Source organism: Tamandua tetradactyla, chromosome 14, assembly GCF_023851605.1.
Source record: "Tamandua tetradactyla isolate mTamTet1 chromosome 14, mTamTet1.pri, whole genome shotgun sequence".
Lineage (NCBI taxonomy): Eukaryota > Metazoa > Chordata > Mammalia > Pilosa > Myrmecophagidae > Tamandua > Tamandua tetradactyla.
The window spans coordinates 10,757,749-10,778,643 of record NC_135340.1 but is presented as its reverse complement, the minus strand read 5'-3'; the positions used below and the strand labels follow the sequence as shown (position 1 = coordinate 10,778,643).

General features: G+C 35.6%; 1 long non-coding RNA gene across 1 annotated transcript in view; it reads left to right on the top strand.

Annotated features, from left to right (window-relative positions):
• The first annotated feature begins 370 nt into the window (after positions 1–370).
• The window catches only part of LOC143654798 (uncharacterized), a 63,524-nt gene continuing 42,999 nt past the window's right edge, over positions 371–20,895 (top strand). The window contains exon 1 of the long non-coding RNA XR_013161965.1: positions 371–579. This is a non-coding gene — a long non-coding RNA (uncharacterized LOC143654798). The remainder of the gene's footprint in view (positions 580–20,895) is intronic.

Below are 20,895 nucleotides of genomic sequence, written 5' to 3'. Positions count from 1 at the left end.
GCAAAAGTTAGAGGGTCAAAAATAAAATCATGGAGTAACAGTAGCAGTATGATTTTATTATAAGACCATACACATAAATATAAATATATGCGTGTATCTATATACATGTGTACATATGTATGTATGCATGTAGATATATAGTCTATATTTAAGAAAATATTAAAGAATTAGTAAGAGATCAACACAAAATTCAGGATAATGGTTGTGTTAGTTTGAAGCTGTTAAGTACTCCAGAAAAGCCATGTCCTTTTGTCCTCATCTAGGTGGGATCTTTTTTATTGTTTCCATGGAGATGTGACCCAACAATTACGGGTGGTAATTTATGATGGAATGGTTTCCATGGAGATATATTTCCATCCATTCAAGGTATGGTCGCTTACTGGAGTCCTTTAAGAGGGAACCATTTTGGACAAACCTCAGAATCAACAGAGCCCACAGAACCAGAGAGTTTTGGAACAGAAGAAAATGGCCCTGGGGAAGCCTTGTGAAATGAAAGGAGAAAGCTAGCAGATATCTCCAAGTGCCCTCCCAGCTGAGCGAGAAACCCTGAACTTCATCAAACCTTTCTTTGGAGTCAAGGTAAATTTTTCTGAATGCCTTAATTGGACATGTTCATGGTGTTAGAACTGTAAAGTTACAACTTAATAAATTCCCTTTTTAAAAGCCATTTTGGTTCTGTGTATATTGCAATTCCAGCAACTTCAGCAAACTAAGACAATGGTCATCTCTCTAGGAAGAGATGGGAGGAAGATAGAATGTGAAGGGGCACACAGAGTTATTCAAAAGGCATTGGTAATGTTCAATTGTTTAAAGTGGTCTTACGCATTGTATAAATCAAATTTTTTTTGAAATTTTTGCATATATGTTATGTATACTAATATGATGCATTTCATAAGAATTAAACTATTGTCATAGTGTAAATTTCACACTGAGAACACAATATTTAATTGTCCATATACTTCTTTGTCTTGAGAATATCAAATTCTTCCCTACCCGGTGACACATTTTGAATCAACAGAGAAGCAATTAGAACTTTACTTTTGCAGTAAAATAACTCATATTTCATGGTTCAGCACAATAGACATATGATGTAAAATTTCCCTTTTAACTTATGTGCATATGTTCAATATTCTCTGTTATTTTGGCACCCTTTATTCTTGTTTCACAGGAAAAACCATACATGTAATCAGATTAGCTCATTTCAATCTTCATACTCTTAATAGAGTAATATGGCATAATAACTTTAAGATAATATATAATGTAAAATATTTTAAAGCTGATAGAAATTCAGGATATTTATTTTGCATGTGTTATGTATTTCCTATTTACCATAGGTTGTGCCTGCAACTGTTATTTCATATATTTGTAAATTATATTGAAAATATCTATTATTTGAGGGAATGCTAATATAATATTATTGGCTGAAATATATTTATACTATTCAATATAAATATAAAATATATTATTTTGAAGTTCTCACAATCCTGTTTTTGAAATTTAAACAAAATGTACATTGCCTGATTTTACTATCAATGTTAAATGTGAAAATTTGGTACACTATAAATTATATTAATGAAGACATTAAAATTAGAATAAATCACCTTTTTAAATATATACTATAAAAATTCAGCTTTCATTGAAATGCTGTATAAGTCATGCCCTTCAACCATCTAAGAGGTAGTGATTTCAGTTTTACATAAACCAACCAGGGAGAATGAAAGTGAAGTCAATGGACTTCTGGAACAAGGGAATTCCGTGCATCAGTATTCCATCTTGCTGTTATTTTATTTGAACATAGATTAGAGAAGATTCTGATGTGATTGTTAATCATTAACATTTTTGTTTTAGTGTAAGTTTGGTGGATTTTTCATACTGTGAGTTTTATGAGTTGAATGACTACTGACAGAATTTTCTCTTATTGTATTAATAGGACTAACAATAAAAATAAAGCTTTGATATTTTATATGAAAATATATGCGTGACACTATTTGTGTAACTTGTCACTGAATCATCAGAGCTGTTTGCCTGTGAATGGCACAGTAGAAAATTTAGGTTCATTTTGGCCATTCCGCTCAACATATACAAATGTTTTACAAGTGCATCAATCACGCAGTGGTCCAGATAACCTAATAAGATGAGAGTACTGAGTGGTTTAGTTATGTCACAGCTCATCTGTATATACTATATTCATACAGAGCACTAGCTCTGGTCAGGGAATCCAGTGATCCCTGGAGGTACATGTGCTGCATAAGAAATATGAACCAGGTCTGCTCTCTACCACAGTCTAATTGAATAAGAGATTTGGGGACTTCAGAGGCTAGAATGTGTCTATTAATTTACACCATAACTTAAGATGTCAGAACTGCAATAATGCTTCAGGCCTGTTGCTTACATTTTTTATTATTTTGCTGTAGTAGAGAGCATGGATGTGCTTAAGGTGGAAGTTTCCATGGGAGAACAAGCAGTCAACTCTGTACATTCCACCTTATCAGGTGGCGACTGCACACTATACAATCTCCATGTCAACTCTGTTCTCTGAACTAGAATGGATACTTCATAAATTCTGAAAACATTTAAAAATGTTATCTACATTTCTAGAATGTACAAACATTTGGATCGAGATATTTGATTAAATCACTTCCCTAATTCCCTGTGACTTTAGAATAAAGTTTACTCAGCCAAGCACACAAGACCCTTCAAAATCTGGCATTACCTAACTTTCTCTTATGATCTCTGGTCAACTTAGTCCACTAACTCCAGTTCAAGCCTTAGTAAGTCTTTCTTACCTTAATATTGTGTTTTACACTGTTTCTTTGTATCCTAGGGCTTGTTAGAGATGGTCAAGCCACCACTTTGTAGTAGGGTGGGAGTGAGGGGGAGGAGGTGCTGAGTGGATGAAATTTATCTTCTATTCACACAGACTAAAACTGTTGGCTTTTAAAACTCCCCTTAAGTTTTGCTTTTTTTTCCTTAGTTTTTATTCTGGGCTTTTTCGGGTAGAAAAAAGATTATTCCATTTCCAAAAGATGGGATGAAAACATCCATTAGGTAATTTGTCCCCTTTCTACTTATTCACATCATCTTATGGTTTCTACAGATTTTCTCTTCTCTTCGAGTTTCAGAGAACATGGACTCCATATTTTAAAAGATATATGTTCTACTTTTAGATCATTTAATGGTGTGGAAATATGTCAGGATGGATCTCTAAGCAATTCACACATGCAACAAAAAGTTATTTAATGACTACTATGCACTGGCAGTGTTATAGGTGCTGCACATGTCCAGTAATAAAAATGATGACTCCTACCCATTTGTTAAACCCGACCTTCTCTGTATAACTCCACCATCTTTTGGTCTCCGGTGTTGTTCTAGTTTGCTAGCTGCCGGAATGCAACACACCAGAGACGGATTGGCTTTTAATAAAAGGGGATTTATTTTGTTGGTTCTTCAGAGGAAAGGCAGCTAACTTTCCACTGAGGTTCTTTTTTACGTGGAAGGCACAGGATGGTCTCTGCTGGTCTTCTCTCCAGGCCCCTGGGTTCCAACAACTTTCCCCGGGGTGATTTCTTTCTCCATCTCCAAGGGCCCGGGCTGAGCTGCAAGTGCTGAGATGAGGAATGCCAAGCTGCTAGGCTGTGCTACGTTGCGATCTCTCATTTAAGCACCAGCCAATTAAGTCAAACGTCACTCATTGCAGCAGACACGCCTCCTAGCCGACTGCAGATGTAATTGGCAACAGATGAGGTTCACTTACCGTTGGCTTATGTCCGCAGCAACAAGATTAGGTATGCTCACCTGGCCACGTTGACAACTGAATCTAACTAACACAGGTGTCTTGGAGCAACCAAAAGAAAAAATGAAAAATCATAGAACTGTAACCCATACCAAACTTTTTGCATAACTACTTGCTGACTCCTGCCCTTGGGAAGAAACGTGCCACAAATGAAAGAAGGGAGAGCAGGAAAAAGGGGAGCAGAGTACTGGCGAGGGGATGTTGCAAGCAAGTTGCAGTTTTACTTAGGATGGTCAGAAGGAGGCTTGATTTAGAAAGTGCAAATGAACCAACAACTTGAGAAACATGAGAAAGTTACTCACGAAGAGTAATAGAACGTTCCAGGCACGAGCCACCAAAGCAAATCATGAAGAGCCAATTTGCCTGGAAGGGGTTGAGAGAGGAGAGTAAGTTTGCTGCTGAAGCCAATTGCCTGTTCAATAAAATATTTAGGTCTATTTTCTCTTTCTATCTCTGGCCACAGAAACAAAAATATTGTTCTGAAGGGAAAGGTGGTCAATTCTTGGTGTGTAATTTAGAGGAAGGAAATTGGCTTAAGAGGTTAAGTGACACCTAGTGGCAGAATCAGGACTGATTCCAATTGCTGACTCCACAGCCATACATTGCTCTAAGGCTTTCCTAAAACAATTCGCATATATGTATATATGTATTTTTTTTTTGAAAGGGTGAGATCTTATAATAAAGTCTTAGACAAATCTAAGTAAGTTGCTTTCACTTGAACAATTGCCCAACTTTGCTCTAGGTAATGCCAGTTCTACTCAATGTTAAACTGCTGTTTCACTTACTGTGGAGAGCAGGTGGTGTACGGAATTCATTAACCTGAGTCCCCTGACACCTACACAAAATTCCTTCTATATACCACATTAAAGCAAGCTCTGTTACTATCTTTAAATGGCCTAATATATCTGCACTTGGACAGAGTAACAGCTTATGGTTCTTAATGTACTCTCATGTAAAACATCTGGTTCCCAAACTGATGTTTATTGCCAGCTATATAAAAATTTAGCTTGTTTTAATATAAAAGAAGTCACTAACATATGGCTGTGTTATTTTTAGAAAATAAAACATACACTTATGTAAGTAACTTTGTACATTACATGAAAGAAGAGCTAACACATATCTTAGTCTTATCAAATATTGTCATTATTAACCCATTGAATGTATGACAGGAGGAGCACTTAGAAACCCAGGGAAAGTGAATGTTTACCTGATTGATGAAGTATGTTATGCACAACGAAATGTAAGATATGCATGAAATATAAAGAATACATAATATTTATGCATATATGACTATCTAATGTCACAGTAAAATATAAGCAAATACTGTAAAAAATAAAATAATACAATAGACATTTAAATGTTTAGAGTGAATTAGCCATATATTTTTCTATCTTCTCATTGTAATGGATCCTCTTAAAGTAAATATTACAAAATAATGTTCACTCTTTATAAACTAAATTTTTAAATTTGAAATCATGAGAAATGAAAATAATAGGTAAACTGAGGACATGAAATATTTAAGGCATCTATTTTATGTGGCCAATAAAAGAGTACTGAACTTTTTCATGAGCATAGGAAAGCTTAATAACTTTTGCTGAGCACGTTTGAATACCTCACAGCCTAGCATTTGAAAAAGTTTTCCACAAGCCTAATGGTGAGACTCTGTACCTTACCGCAGCTTGCACAACTATCCATACATGTTGAAAACCTCTTGGAAATATACAAGACAGGCAATGGGTTAAAAAAAGTCTATACATTCCTAAGAGGTGGTAGATGAAAACAATCTGTCAATAGAATCTGTCAGTAGGATGCTATGCCTGAGGGAGAACTAAGCAAAATATAGGGAGAAGTGATTGCACTCAAATATAAGTTGACTGTATTTAGATATAAGTCCATTATTAAAAAGTGGATTTAGGAACGATCACATTAAATAATTAAATACAAATAGATACACCAATTGGATTAGATGTATAGTTGTGTAGAAAGGCAGATAGATTGAGAGGCAGAAATATCTTCATTCAATAATATTTTCAAAATAATAAAATCTATACCACTATCACTTAAAAAGTTGCCTCATATGCATGCTTTCTACATACTGGAATATTAAGCTATCATTAAAAATGAAATGCTTCATGATTGGGCATATTTCCATTCAGAATATTGGTGTATCAATTTTGTTGTATCGAAGATCTATTACAGACATGGAAATTCTTTAACTGCCAACTTTAATTTCACGTATTATTTTTATTTCTATTGTTACCATTAGATTTCAAATTAATTACATTTTCTAGTAATATCTGAATTTTTATTATTAACGCAATCTCCTAATGTTGAACTGAAGTGATTGCAATAAAAAATATGATGAACAGTATAGAAAACGTGAATTTTGAATATTTCTTCAAAGTATGATAATTCAAGTAAGTTAACATTTTTCCTTAGGACTATATAATCTTGTGTCAGATGTATCCGTAGTTACTCAATCTGTTTTCTACAGCCATGTTTCATTATTTCTACTGCTTAAACTCCTAGCAAAGTTTCTTGGGCTACAAGAAACAGAGAAACAAAATCTCACTCCCTTAACAAAAACAATTTTCTTCCTATTGGGAAGACTAAGAACAATGCGGTTTCAAAAATGTTTTTATCCCGGAACTTAAAGAAATCATCAACATTCATTTTCTCTTCCTTCCTTTCCTCGGTCTCACTCCCTATCCCCTAGTGGTGGGGAAATTGTGGTTGGTAACACCTGGTTCTCATCCAGCGGTATCTCTTGGACTGAAATCCTTCTTTTCCTTCAGCTCCTAAAGGGGGAAAAATGTAAGGAAGGATAAAGATCTGTCCTACTTTCCCAATATTATTAGATCTAGTTTGAACATATGTCAAACTCACGGCCACTAGAGCAATATAACAGGGGAGTATTCTCACTGCACTTACGTGATTGTAATGGGGAAAGAGCAGTTATTCAAAGACGGGTAGGATGAGTTCCCAAACAGGCAAAATCCATTCTAAATGTGATGTGTCAAACTATAATGTTAAGTAACACAAACATGTATCAAATTGACCAACTAATTAATGTACAAACAAGATTTTAAAGCTGGTTCAAAGGTTATTTGAAGAGTTGATGTATATATGGTATATTAAAATGGAATACAGAAATAAGGTTTTTAAGTTAGAGAAATATCCAGTTTATATACTACATTGCTATAAACTTTGCTGTTATCTTTTTACTAGACAAAAATTGTTTACATTACAATTGAACATATATCTGTTGCCTAGCCAAAAGGAAATATCCATGATTAGTCAGGAAAAGTACACATCATTAGAGAATCAGAAATTGTTTAGACCAGCATGAAACAAAGGATAACCAGCAAATCCTCTCATCTATTTACCAATTCAGATTTGTTTCTTAGTGGATGCAGTATTCAGAACACTTGGTTTGGAGTCAGGTGTCTTGCTTCTTAATTTGGCTCATTATTTTGGGCCATTCATTGAATCCATTTGTTAATCTAGTATTCTACATTTAAAATCTGTTCTTCCAAACTTTAAATACTTTAGGAAGAACCAGGCTGTTTTAAATTGTGGTATACAAAAACTTATTTATTAACATTATACAGTATGCTTCTGTATCCTAGATTTACTTAGACATAAATAATACACATTTTTCCTTTCTTTGTAGTTATTATTTGCTATATAGGACAATATTTGAAGGAAATACAAAGATATTTAAAATATGGGGTCTGGTTTAAAATAATTTGAAGTGCTTATAAAGACAAATGTGTAAAGAAGTACAAGTGCTATCAAATAGATGCTATAAAGAAATGTATGTCAAAAATTTTAAATGCTACTGATTCTTAAGATTAGACAAGGTCAATTAGATAAGGTAAATCAAATGCTTTAAGGTGAGGGGTGGGTGCTTCATAGAGGATTGACCCTGGAACTCAGGAAAATAAAAATGAGTGCTAAAAAGGGTGAACACCTATTAGCTCTGATTAATTGTAAGATAGATAGTTAAATATTAAGCTTTAAGAGGGCTAGATATTGCGCCTCTTCTTTCTTTTGTTCATTGCTGCATTCCCAGGATTTAGTGCCTGTGGTAACAGGAAGGTGCTCAATAGTATTTGTTCAGTGAATGGATTGTAGACAGAAAAAGATACCGAATTAACAAGATTACCTTTATATCTAAGTGCTCAAAAATATTTGTTTATTCAAACAGAAAGCTAACAAAAACTATTACATTATAGTATGAAGATATACATATATATATTTAAAACAATATTGAAAACAACCTAAAATGTTAAAATTCTAAAAACATTTAAAAATCAAGTATGACATGTTTTACGATCCATACTCAATGATGCTCAGGCTTTCCTGTTAAAAGTACAGTTTAAGAAAAACAGATTCACTCCATTTATTTTCACAAGCAATGAATTAAATATGTTTCTTGTTTTGCATCCCTAGATGACAAACAGCTCTCAACTACCTGACAGCATTCATAAACTTTTCCCTCTCTTTCCATTTATGAGCATGCCAGTGGCATCCCCAAGTTCCATCTCATCTTATATTTAATTATACTATACAGTTTGATGCCTTACCCTCTTAGGGAGCATGGGGAATTTTTTTACAATTTTTTTTTCTTTATGTTCCTTTTCAAATTCAAAATGGCAAAATAGATAGGACAAAGGAAGTACAACCTAAACTAGCAAGTCACATTGCTTGATAATCTAGGCATTACTTTTTCATTCCTTTTTTTTTATTCGAGAAGTGGTAGGTGTACAGAAAAATCTTGCATAAAATACAGAGCCTCCTAAATACTATCCTATCGTTAACAACTTGTATTAGTGTGGCTCATTTGCTATAATTGATGAAAGACTGTTTTTATATTTGTACTATTAACTATAGTCTATGGTTTACACTAGGGTAGGTATTCGTTTTAAATGCTTTAACTATTTTACCTTTTTTTTTTTTCCTGGAAAACGCTTTCTACTTGATATTTTGGTATGAATTTTATCTCTAATTTTGATACTATCTTCATTATTTTAATAAGAAAAAGAATAAAAGTATATTCTCTTTATAAGAATTATTTTTTTTCTTCTTCTCTTTTCTCCCTTTTAAGCTGTCTGAGTCCATTATTACTTTAAGCCACAGGTTCATAATTATTGCATATAATTTGCTAACATTCTAATATCATGCAGTAAAAGGAAATGGAAATTGTTAGACTTTTAAAACCTAAAGATCTTTCTTTTTCAGAACTAGACATATCCCTTATAATTTTTGTAATCTTCCTTTCATATGGAATTTAATTTCCTACTTGTTTTCAGCTTCAGTACCATCATACTTACATTAGCAGCCTAATAAGGCCAATGCTATTTTAATTCTCCACAGTTATTTGGCCTGTATCATCATATTCAAAACCACAAAAGCACCTTAAAGAAATTATGAAACCTCAACTTGTGGTTTTGTACACAATAACACTATATGTGCCCATCTTTTATCATTCATAAACCAGTGCACTCTTATTCAAATTTTTCTCTATAAAATGTTAATAATGCATTTGACAAAGGAAGCGATAGATATGTATTATTATCTTAGTGGCTGAGTAAATGGAAAAAATTATCCATGAAAATATTTAAGGCATTTTAAGTGTTGAAATCTCATAGCTGACTGTCAACAAAAATTGTTTTAAAGAGAACTGAAATATAAACTTCATTCATATGTAGAGTATTTCACTAATGTCAAATAAATTGATTTGGCAATATCAAAGTTATAATGTGGGAAATATTTCTATGTTTGCAGAACCTCATCCCACAACCATTGTACTTTGAACTTGTACCTCAATAACTTCCAGTTATTCCCATCCATTGAATGCTGCTCCCAGAGGAGCTTGATAAGTTTAGGAAGAAACTCAGATACATGGATGACTGATGAGAGGATAAAACCACTTTAAGTGAACCCTATGCTAGGGACTTTGCCTACATAAATTTGTGTAATACACTGAAAACTCCTTTTCCTTTAATTTTATTTACAACTGAGAAACATAAGAGACTGATAGAATCAACCTAATTTGCCGAAGTTTGCAAAATTTATAAGTGATAGCATCAGAATTTAAACACAGACATTCTGAAAATTCACAGTCCATGTTCCCTTGTTTTTATTCTAATATACTGCTTTGGATATTTCCATTTTGGCCATTTTTTTCCCCTTCCCCCAGTTGGTACACTTTTCAACTCTTCAACTACAATGTCAACGGTCTCAAACCATCCTTCTTGCCACCATATATCACAGTCAGGTTGCTCTTTAACTCTTACAAATGAAATGTGTGAAATAACTAGAGTGTCTTCTCCCCAGAAACAATTTCATGTCAAAGCAAACCCTTACAGTAAAGTCATTAACTGGTAAATTAAGAAGAGCTTAATTTGTTTTAGTAATTTTTTTGTCTCTATGTATCATAAAAAATTTTCCTGTTGTAGGGCCGGCACTTCCATCTGTAAAGACACTAGATTTTTCACTCCCTTTTCCTAATTGAATAAGCCTAACCCTAACACTAACCCAAGCCCTAATCCTAACCCTAACCTTAACCCTAACTGAATAAAACTAAGTAAAACAAGCATTAAGGTCAACAAGCATGGGGTCAAATCCAAACTCCAGGATGATTTAGGTGTGTGAATTAAGGGTATTTGCTTGAATTCTCGTTGCAACCATTGTCTTTGTTATATCATTTTCCAAATGGAACTCTTGCAAGAGTTTCTAGGAGGATTTGTGATAATGTATTCAAAAGTGGTTCAATTTAGTAATAATTCCCATGCACCCAAGGAGAAAATATGTTAAGAAGCAAATATACCTATTATTTACTAGCTATTCTATTCTAGGCAACAGATGCCAAAATATGAGTCTTTTCAAATTTACCTAAAATAAAATACCTAAGGGAATTAGATTAAATGAGGCTATATCCAACCCTTCCCTTTTCTTTATTTCTTTTTTTTTTTAAGCCATAATCTTCTGGTCTGCTTTAACTTTCAAAACAGAAAAGTAATAATTGAAACATTCTTTAAAAACAATTGACAAAACAAACCAGGTTCAACAAAGTTGGTTGATAACCAGAAAATGGGCAGGGAAGTTATTTCAACAACTTCGTCTCTACATATAAAATGCTACATTTAATATACTTTATTTTGTATTTGCATGCATAAATATTGATTATATTGCTTTTTAATGCATTTAACTATTTATGTTCTATTAATACAGTCCTTACTGTAGCACTGTAAGATATTTTGATGACTGAAAAGCATAACTCCCCTCATTATTCCTATTCATCAGTTATTATATACAGACATAGAAAATAACTGGTGGAACAATTTGGAAAAAACATGCAGAAGCATGAATTGGAATTAATTGTAGTTTGTTGTAATAAGAAGAAATGTTGCTTAAGATAATCTGATATTAGTTTAAACTAATTATTTGGATGAGAGGAAATTCTTAATATATATATAATATATAATATACAATAATCAAAATTAAGTTGTTGCTTTTCCTACCAATTCTTCTAATTAGAGTGTTTTTTTGCATCACACCTATTTTGTGATATTGATGTGCAATATAATCATTAAAAATATTAATATAATTTAATATAATACAAATCATCAATATAATTCATTAAAAATAACTTTACTGGCCCTCCTCCTCCCCTCTCTTTCTCTGCCGGCCCGCCGCGAGGCGCCCACGCCCCGCAGCAGCCGAGCCGCCCGCCCTCCTCCTCCCCTCTCTTTCTCCGCCGGCCCGCCGCGCGGCGCCCACGCCCCGCAGCAGCCGAGCCGCCCGCCTCCTCCTCCCCTCTTTCTCCGCCGGCCCGCCGCGCGGCGCCCACGCCCCGCAGCAGCCGAGCCGCCCGCCCTCCTCCTCCCCTCTCCTCCACCTCCTGCTCCGGCTGCTCTCCAACCACCACGGTGCCCTCTTCCCCCGCCTTCACCGTGCTCCTCCGCCACCAGCCTCGACAGCCTTGCCGCCCTCACCTTTCCTCCTCCAGAACACCTACTGGGGGAGTGAAGATAATACAGAGCAGCTCCCGGAACCACGAGGGAGATCAAAGGGACAGCGTACCCCATCCTGGAACGGCTGACTATCTGGGAGAACCAGCTCCGGTGAGATCACCAAGGGGCACGGGCTTTCCTGGGTGGGACGGCAAGCGACCGGAGTCCCTCCCTTCCACCTTCCTGTGCCAGCTGGTAGAATTGGACAGGCGGTCCCCTTAGGCCGCGGCGGCTGGTGCCCCCACCACACGAGGCCCCCCAGAACAACTGAGATAGTTGGGTCGGAAATCCCCAGACTGCGGAGAACAGTGACCGGGGGATCCCTTCCAAACACGTGACTCCCCCGTCGGCTGGGAACAGTGTACTCTCCCGGGCTGCGACAGCTGGCGCCCTCCCGCCACGCTTGGTGCCCCGGGCCGACTGGCTAATTTGGCCGGACGCTCTCCTGTGCTGCGACGGCCGGCGACCCTCCCCGCGTTTGGAACCCCGGGCCGGCTGGCATTCTTCCAAGACACTTCGGTTGCCGAACCTCCCCTACGGTGAGAGTTTTCCAGAGTTGAGGGACCCACAGCAACTTTGGCTGGTGGAACCCACAGACAGGCGTGTGCCACGAGCGCCACCTACTGGGCAGGATAGGAAGAACAGAACCCAGAGATTGCACAGAAAAATCTTTCAACCTGTGGGGTCGAACACCCGGGGAAATCTGACTAAATGCCTAGACGCCAGCAGAAGATAACGGATCACGCTCAGAAAATTGAACATATGGCCCAGTCAAACGAAGAAACCAATAGTTCAAATGAGATACAGGAGCTGAAACAACTAATGCTGAATATACGAACAGAAATGGAAAACCTCTTCAAAAATGAAATCGATAAATTGAGGGAGGACATGAAGAAGACATGGGCTGAACATAAAGAAGAAATAGAAAAACTGAAAAAACAAATCACAGAACTTATGGAAGTGAAAGATAAAGTAGAAAAGATGGAAAAAACAATGGATACCTACAATGACAGATTTAAAGAAACAGAAGATAGAATTAGTGATTTGGAGGATGAAACATCTGAATTCCAAAAAGAAACAGAAACTATCCGGAAAAGAATGGAAAAATTTGAACAAGGTATCAGGGAACTGAAGGACAATGTGAACCGTACAAATATACGTGTAGTGGGTATCCCAGAAGGAGAAGAGAAGGGAAAAGAAGGAGAAAAACTAATGGAAGAAATTATCACTGAAAATTTCCCAACTCTTATGAAAGACCTAAAATTACAGATCCAAGAAGTGCAGCGCACCCCAAAGAGATTAGACACAAATAGGCGTTCCCCAAGACACTTACTAGTTAGAATGTCAGAGGTCAAAGAGAAAGAGAGGATCTTGAAGGCAGCGAGAGAAAAACAATCCGTCACATACAAGGGAAACCCAATAAGACTATGTGTAGATTTCTCAGCAGAAACCATGGAAGCTAGAAGACAGTGGGATGATATATTTAAGTTACTAAAAGAGAAAAACTGCCAGCCAAGACTCCTATACCCAGCAAAATTGTCCTTCAAAAATGAGGGAGAAATTAAAACATTCTCAGACAAAAAGTCACTAAGAGAATTTGTGACCAAGAGACCAGCTCTGCAAGAAATACTAAAGGAAGCACTAGAGTCAGATACAAAAAGACAGAAGAGAGAGACATGGAGAAAAGTGTAGAAAGAAGGAAAGTCAGATATGATATATATAATACAAAAGGCAAAATGGTAGAGGAAAATATTATCCAAACAGTAATAACTCTAAATGTCAATGGACTGAATTCCCCAATTAAAGGACATAGACTGGCAGAATGGATTAAAAAACAGGATCCTTCTATATGCTGTCTACAGGAAACACATCTTAGACCCAAAGATAAATATAGGTTGAAAGTGAAAGGTTGGGAAAAGATATTTCATGCAAACAACAACCAGAAAAGAGCAGGAGTGGCTATACTAATATCCAACAAATTAGACTTCAAATGTAAAACAGTTAAAAGAGACAAAGAAGGACACTATATACTATTAAAAGGAACAATTAAGCAAGAAGACATAACAATCATAAATATTTACGCACCGAACCAGAATGCCCCAAAATACGTGAGGAATACACTGCAAACACTGAAAGGGAAATAGACACATATACCATAATAGTTGGAGACTTCAATTCACCACTCTCATCAATGGACAGAACATCTACACAGAGGATCAATAAAGAAATAGAGAACCTGAATATTACTATAAATGAACTTGACTTAACAGACATTTATAGGACATTACATCCCACAACAGCAGGATACACCTTTTTTTCAAGTGCTCATGGATCATTCTCAAAGATAGACCATATGCTGGGTCACAAAGCAAGTCTTAACAAATTTAAAAATATTGAAATCATACACAACACTTTCTCGGATCATAAAGGAATGAAGTTGGAAATCAATAATAGGCGGAGGTCCAGAAAATTTAAATACATGGAGGCTCAACAACACACTCTTAAACAACAAGTGGGTCAAAGAAGAAATTGCAAGAGAAATTAGTAAATACCTAGAGGCAAATGAAAATGAAGACACAACATATCAAAACTTATGGGACGCAGCAAAGGCAGTGCTAAGAGGGAAATTTATTGCCCTAAATGCCTTTATCAGAAAAGAAGAAAAGGCAAAAATGCAGGAATTAACTGTCCATTTGGAAGAACTGGAGAAAGAACAGCAAACTAATCCCAAAGCAAGCAAAAGGAAAGAAATAACAAAGATTAGAGCAGAAATAAATGAAATTGAAAACATGAAAACAATAGAGAAAATCAATAAGACCAGAAGTTGGTTCTATGAGAAAATCAACAAGATTGATGGGCCCTTAGCAAGACTGACAAAAAGAAGAAGAGAGAGGATGCAAATAAATAAGATTAGAAATGAAAGAGGAGACATAACTACTGACCTCACAGAAATTAAGGAGGTAATAACAGGATACTATGAACAACTTTACGCTAATAAATACAACAATTTAGAAGAAATGGACAGGTTCCTGGAAAGACATGAACAACCAACTTTGACTCAAGAAGAAATAGACGACCTCAACAAACCAATCACAAGTAAAGAGATTGAATTAGTTATTCAAAAGCTCCCTAAAAAGAAAAGTCCAGGACCAGACGGCTTCACATGTGAATTCTATCAAACATTCCAGAAAGAATTAGTACCTACTCTCCTCAAACTCTTCAACATAATCGAAGTGGAGGGAAAACTACCTAATTCATTCTATGAAGCCAACATCACCCTCATACCAAAACCAGGCAAAGATATTACAAAAAAAGAAAACTACAGACCAATCTCTCTAATGAATACAGATGCAAAAATCCTCAATAAAATTCTAGCAAATCGTATCCAACAACACATTAAAAGAATTATACATCATGGCCAAGTAGGATTCATCCCAGGTATGCAAGGATGGTTCAACATAAGAAAATCAATTAATGTAATACACCATATCAACAAATCAAAGCAGAAAAATCACATGATCATCTCAATTGATGCAGAGAAGGCATTTGACAAGATTCAACATCCTTTCCTGCTGAAAACACTTCAAAAGATAGGAATACAAGGGAACTTCCTTAAAATGATAGAGGGAATATATGAAAAACCCACAGCTAATATCATCCTCAATGGGGAAAAATTGAAAACTTTCCCCTAAGATCAGGAACAAGACAAGGATGTCCACTATCACCACTATTATTCAACATTGTGTTGGAAGTTCTAGCCAGAGCAATTAGGCAAGAAAAAGAAATACAAGGCATCAAAATTGGAAAGGAAGAAGTAAAACTATCACTGTTTGCAGACGATATGATACTATATGTAGAAAACCCAGAAAAATCCACAACAAAATTACTAGAGCTAATAAATGAGTACAGCAAAGTAGCAGGCTACAAGATCAACATTCAAAAATCTGTAACTTTTCTATACACTAGTAATGAACAAGCTGAGGCAGAAATCAAGAAACGAATCCCATTTACAATCGCAACTAAAAGAATAAAATACCTAGGAATAAATTTAACCAAAGAGACAAAAAACCTATATAAAGAAAACTACAAAAAACCATTAAAAGAAATCACAGAAGACCTAAATAGATGGAAGGGCATACCGTGTTCATGGATTGGAAGACTAAATATAGTTAAGATGTCAATCCTACCTAAATTGATTTACAGATTCAATGCAATACCAATCAAAATCCCAACAACTTATTTTTCAGAACTAGAAAAACCAATAAGCAAATTTATCTGGAAGGGCAGGGTGCCCCGAATTGCTAAAAACATCTTGAGGAAAAAAAACGAAGCTGGAGGTCTCGCGCTGCCTGACTTTAAGGCATATTATGAAGCCACAGTGGTCAAAACAGCATGGTATTGGCATAAAGATAGATATATCGACCAATGGAATCGAATAGAGTGCTCAGATATAGACCCTCTCATCTATGGACATTTGATCTTTGATAAGGCAGTCAAGCCAACTCACCTGGGACAGACAGTCTCTTCAATAAATGGTGCCTAGAGAACTGGATATCCATATGCAAAAGAATGAAAGAAGACCCATCTCTCACACCCTATACAAAAGTTAACTCAAAATGGATCAAAGATCTAAACATTAGGTCTAAGACCATAAAACAGATAGAGGAAAATGTTGGGAGATATCTTATGGATCTTACAACTGGAGGTGGTTTTATGGACCTTAAACCTAAAGCAAGAACACTGAAGAAGGAAATAAATAAATGGGAGCTCCTCAAAATTAAACACTTTTGTGCATCAGAGAACTTCATCAAGAAAGTAGAAAGACAGCCTTCACAATGGGAGACAATATTTGGAAACGACATATCAGATAAAGGTCTAGTATCCAGAATTTATAAAGAGATTATTCAACTCAACAACAAAAAGACAGCCAACCCAATTACAAAATGGGAAAAAGAGTTAAACAGACACCTACCAGAAGAAGAAATACGGATGGCCAAGAGGCACATGAAGAGATGCTCAATGTCCCTGGCCATTAGAGAAATGCAAATCAAAACCACAATGAGATATCATCTCACACCCACCAGAATGGCCATTATCAACAAAACAGAAAATGACAAGTGCTGGAGAGGATGCGGAGAAAGAGGCACACTTATCCACTGTTGGTGGGAATGTCAAAGGGTGCAACCACTGTGGAAGGCAGTTTGGCGGTTCCTCAAAAAGCTGAATATAGAATTGCCATACGACCCAGCAATACCATTGCTAGGTATCTACTCAAAGGACTTAAGGGCAAAGACACAAACGGACATTTGCACACCAATGTTTATAGCAGCGTTATTTACAATTGCAAAGAGATGGAAACAGCCAAAATCTCCATCAACAGAAGAGTGGCTAAACAAACTGTGGTATATACATACGATGGAATATTATGCAGCCTTAAGACAAGATAAACTTATGAACCATGTAATAACATGGATGGACCTAGAGAATATTATGCTGAGTGAATCCAGCCAAAAACTAAAGGACAAATACTGTATGGTCCCACTGATGTGAACGGACATTCGAGAATAAACTTGAAATATGTCATTGGTAACAGAGTTCAGCAGGAGTTAGAAACAGGGTAAGACAATGGGTAATTGAAGGTGAAGGGATACAGACTGTGCAACAGGACTAGATACAAAAACTCAAAAATGGACAGCACAATAATACCTAATTGTAAAGTAATCATGTTAAAATACTGAATGAAGCTGCATCTGAGCTATAGGGTTTTTTTGTTTTTGTTTGCTTGTTGGTTTGTTTGTTGTTGTTGTTTTTTACTATTACTACTATTTTTATTTCTTTTCTTTATATTAACATTTTATATCTTTTTCTGTTGTGTTGCTAGTTCCTCTAAACCGATACAAATGTACTAAGAAACAATGATCATGCATCTATGTGATGATGTTAAGAATTACTGAGTGCATATGTAGAATGGTATGATTTCTAAATGCTGTGTTAATTTCTTTTTTTTTTCTTTCCGTTAATAAAAAAAATAAAAATAAAATAAAAAAAATAAAAAAAAAATAACTTTACTGTTCAATTAAAATGTTTTAAGGATTATTAAAGTTCTCTTTCTGGAATAATAGAAAAATAAAATTTAAATATAAGATTATTACAATGTCTTGGAAATTTATTTTATATTTGTCACAAGCTGCTGTAGTAAACCATATAATATAAAAATATGCCCAACATTATCATTAATTAAGCGTTGTTTCAAGTGAAATGTACTCTTTATAAATATTTTGCTACAGAATTGGAGAATTCATATTAATCAGACTGTAAATGTATTGTGTAGATAGATTTTGAAGGGGGTCACATTTGCTTAGAATATTTGGTCAGTATGAGGCAAGTTAAAAGCTTAATAATAGAATAACTGGAAATTTTTAGTCAACAGTTAATTCCTGATAATGGCATTGAAAGCACAATCTACTTCCTCTGCACAGGTAAATATTAATTTTTCTAACTTTTTTTAGGTTTTAAAGTTCATTTTTCTTGTCTCTTTAAAAATAAAGTAAAATCCCATTAATGGTATTTCTCAAAATTTTTTTACTAGTATCCTTTAACTACTTGTTTAATGCTAATGAGCTCTTTGATATGGTTTATTCTCTTGATTTTTTGAAAAAGAATGACACTTCCTAATAAAGTCAGAGGATCATGATGGGAGAAAATTGTTCTTAAAAAGAAATTAAAGGGCAGGCCACAATGGCTCAGTGGCAGAAGTCTCGCCTGCCATGCTGGAGACCCGCATTTGTTTCTCGGTGCCTGCCGGTGTAAAAAAAACAGAAAAAAGAAAAAGAAATTAAAGCATGTCAAGAGCAAAATATTATAATTTTCATTAATTTTTGTTTTCAAGGTCTAAAGTCAATAAAGCCAGTCACTGCCTGGGCACTGACTCTAGATGCTGAACATTTTCTCATTTTCAGACTACTTTTTTAAAGAAATAATTTTATTTTAACCAAGAACAAAGCTTTAAAAATTATTCCTCATTTTCAGTTATCATGCTGTTCAATAAGCCTCAAATTTTACTAAGGCATTTAATAAGCAATAATGAATTTAATTAGTGTAATAACCTATCAGCAATTGCTTTCTCATTTGTATTTAAGCACTGATATCGATTGATAGAAATACAGAGAGTACACAGGGAAAATTCATATGGCGTAGTTAATATAAACATTGTGGGAAATTTTAATCTATCTTTAGAAAAATAGGATAGACTAAGTATAATGTTATGGGTTCACACTGCAATTTAAATATGCAATTAAGAGTGAGGTCCTTACTGCAGTGACATAAGACATCCCATGAAAAAACTTCCCCAAAGATTTAGCACATAAAAGGACATATCTTATTTGCATAGAACCCTAGAGGACAGCAGAGACTGGAGAAGGACTCCACAAATGTTGAATCAAAAAAGAGAAAAATCGGGCAAGAAATGTCTCTCCTGGACCTGCAGTCTGGTTTCCCTCCCATTCACTCAGTCCCCTGCAATTTGGGAGTTGCTTAGAGGCAGTGGCCTGGGTCTCTCCTACTGTGGACAGAGAGTATAAAACACAAGCCACTGCAGGGGTGCTGCACACAAAAGGATCCCAAGGTGGGGGGGAAGAAAATTTTAAAAAAAAGGAGGGAGGGACTGCGGTTCGTCACTTAATCCGGTTTCTGTTGGCTGAATTACCTAAATCCAAAATAGATTTTTTTTGAGTGATCTACCTTTCTGGATTGACTCTGTCTGGCTACCCAGTGTGGGCCACCCTAACGGAACAGAAACCAGAGGGAAAAACTCACACAGAAAAAAGAGAGAGAGAGAGCGGGAAGGCCACGGTGGCTCAGCAGGTAAGAGTGCTTGCCTGCCATGCCCGAGGACCCGGGTTCGACTCCTGGTGCCTGCCCATGTTAAAAAAAAAAAAAAGAGAGAGAGAGAGAGAGAGGAGCACTGAGTGAGGGAAATAATTTAAACAAATTATAGGAGCTGGGAAGAAAATTCTGCACATGTGAAAAAAAAAAAAGCCAAAACAGAACAGATCAAGATTCCTGGAAGAGGAATAGTGAAAAGAAGTTTTGTCCTGAAAGTGAAACAATTGCACAAAATGCCTGCAGTCTTAAAAATTGCATTGCCAATATGGGACAGGATTCAGATGAAGAAGAGCTGAGAAAATCTGAACAGTTATACAGAGGAGGTCCTAAAGATCTAGAATAACTTAGATCAAGTGTCACAAAGCCTTAACACAGAGCCAATAAAACCCTGGACAAATGGGGAAAATGTACATTCAGAGTGAACTTATCAAGATAATCAGATGCCTAGACATCAGTCAGAAGAACAGATAGAGACAGAATGGAAAGAAAGAAAAAGGAAAAAAAGAAGTGTCTCAGGTATTTGAGTTCATCAGCAAAAGACCTGCCCTACAAGAATTAGTAAATGCAACTCTGCAGGATGAAAGAAAAATACAATCCATAGTAGCTTGTAATATTGTGAAGAAATGAAGGTCTTCAGTAAGGGTGACTAAAGGGATAAATGCAAAACCTAACAGCACTGTATCCTCTATATACAACTGTTCTCTTTAATTTCTATTAGAGTCAGAAGAAGAAGAAAGGTATATTTTCCCATAATGCACATGAAATATAAAGAGGTAAATTGGGACAACAATATAAAGATGTCATGTGGGAGCAGAGAACGTATATGCTATCAAAACTAAGTTTGTATCTTCAACAATTAGTATGTTGTATAGATAGGTTGTGTAATATAAACTCCATGATAAACACAAAGACAATAGTTTTTTTAAGAAATACAGAGAAAGAAATGAGAAAGTGATGAGTCAGCTACATCACAAAAGACCAACTATAACAAAAAGGAGGCTGCAAGAAAGGAAAATAGAAATGAAAAAACAATAAAACAGCTGAAGTAAATGCTGTCTTTACAGTAATAAAAATGAATATTAATGGATTTCTTCCCAAACAAAAGACACAGACTGTAGAATGTGTGAAAAAGCATGCCCAACTACATATCATTTACAAGGGACACACTTTAGACCTGAAGACACAAAAAATTTGAAA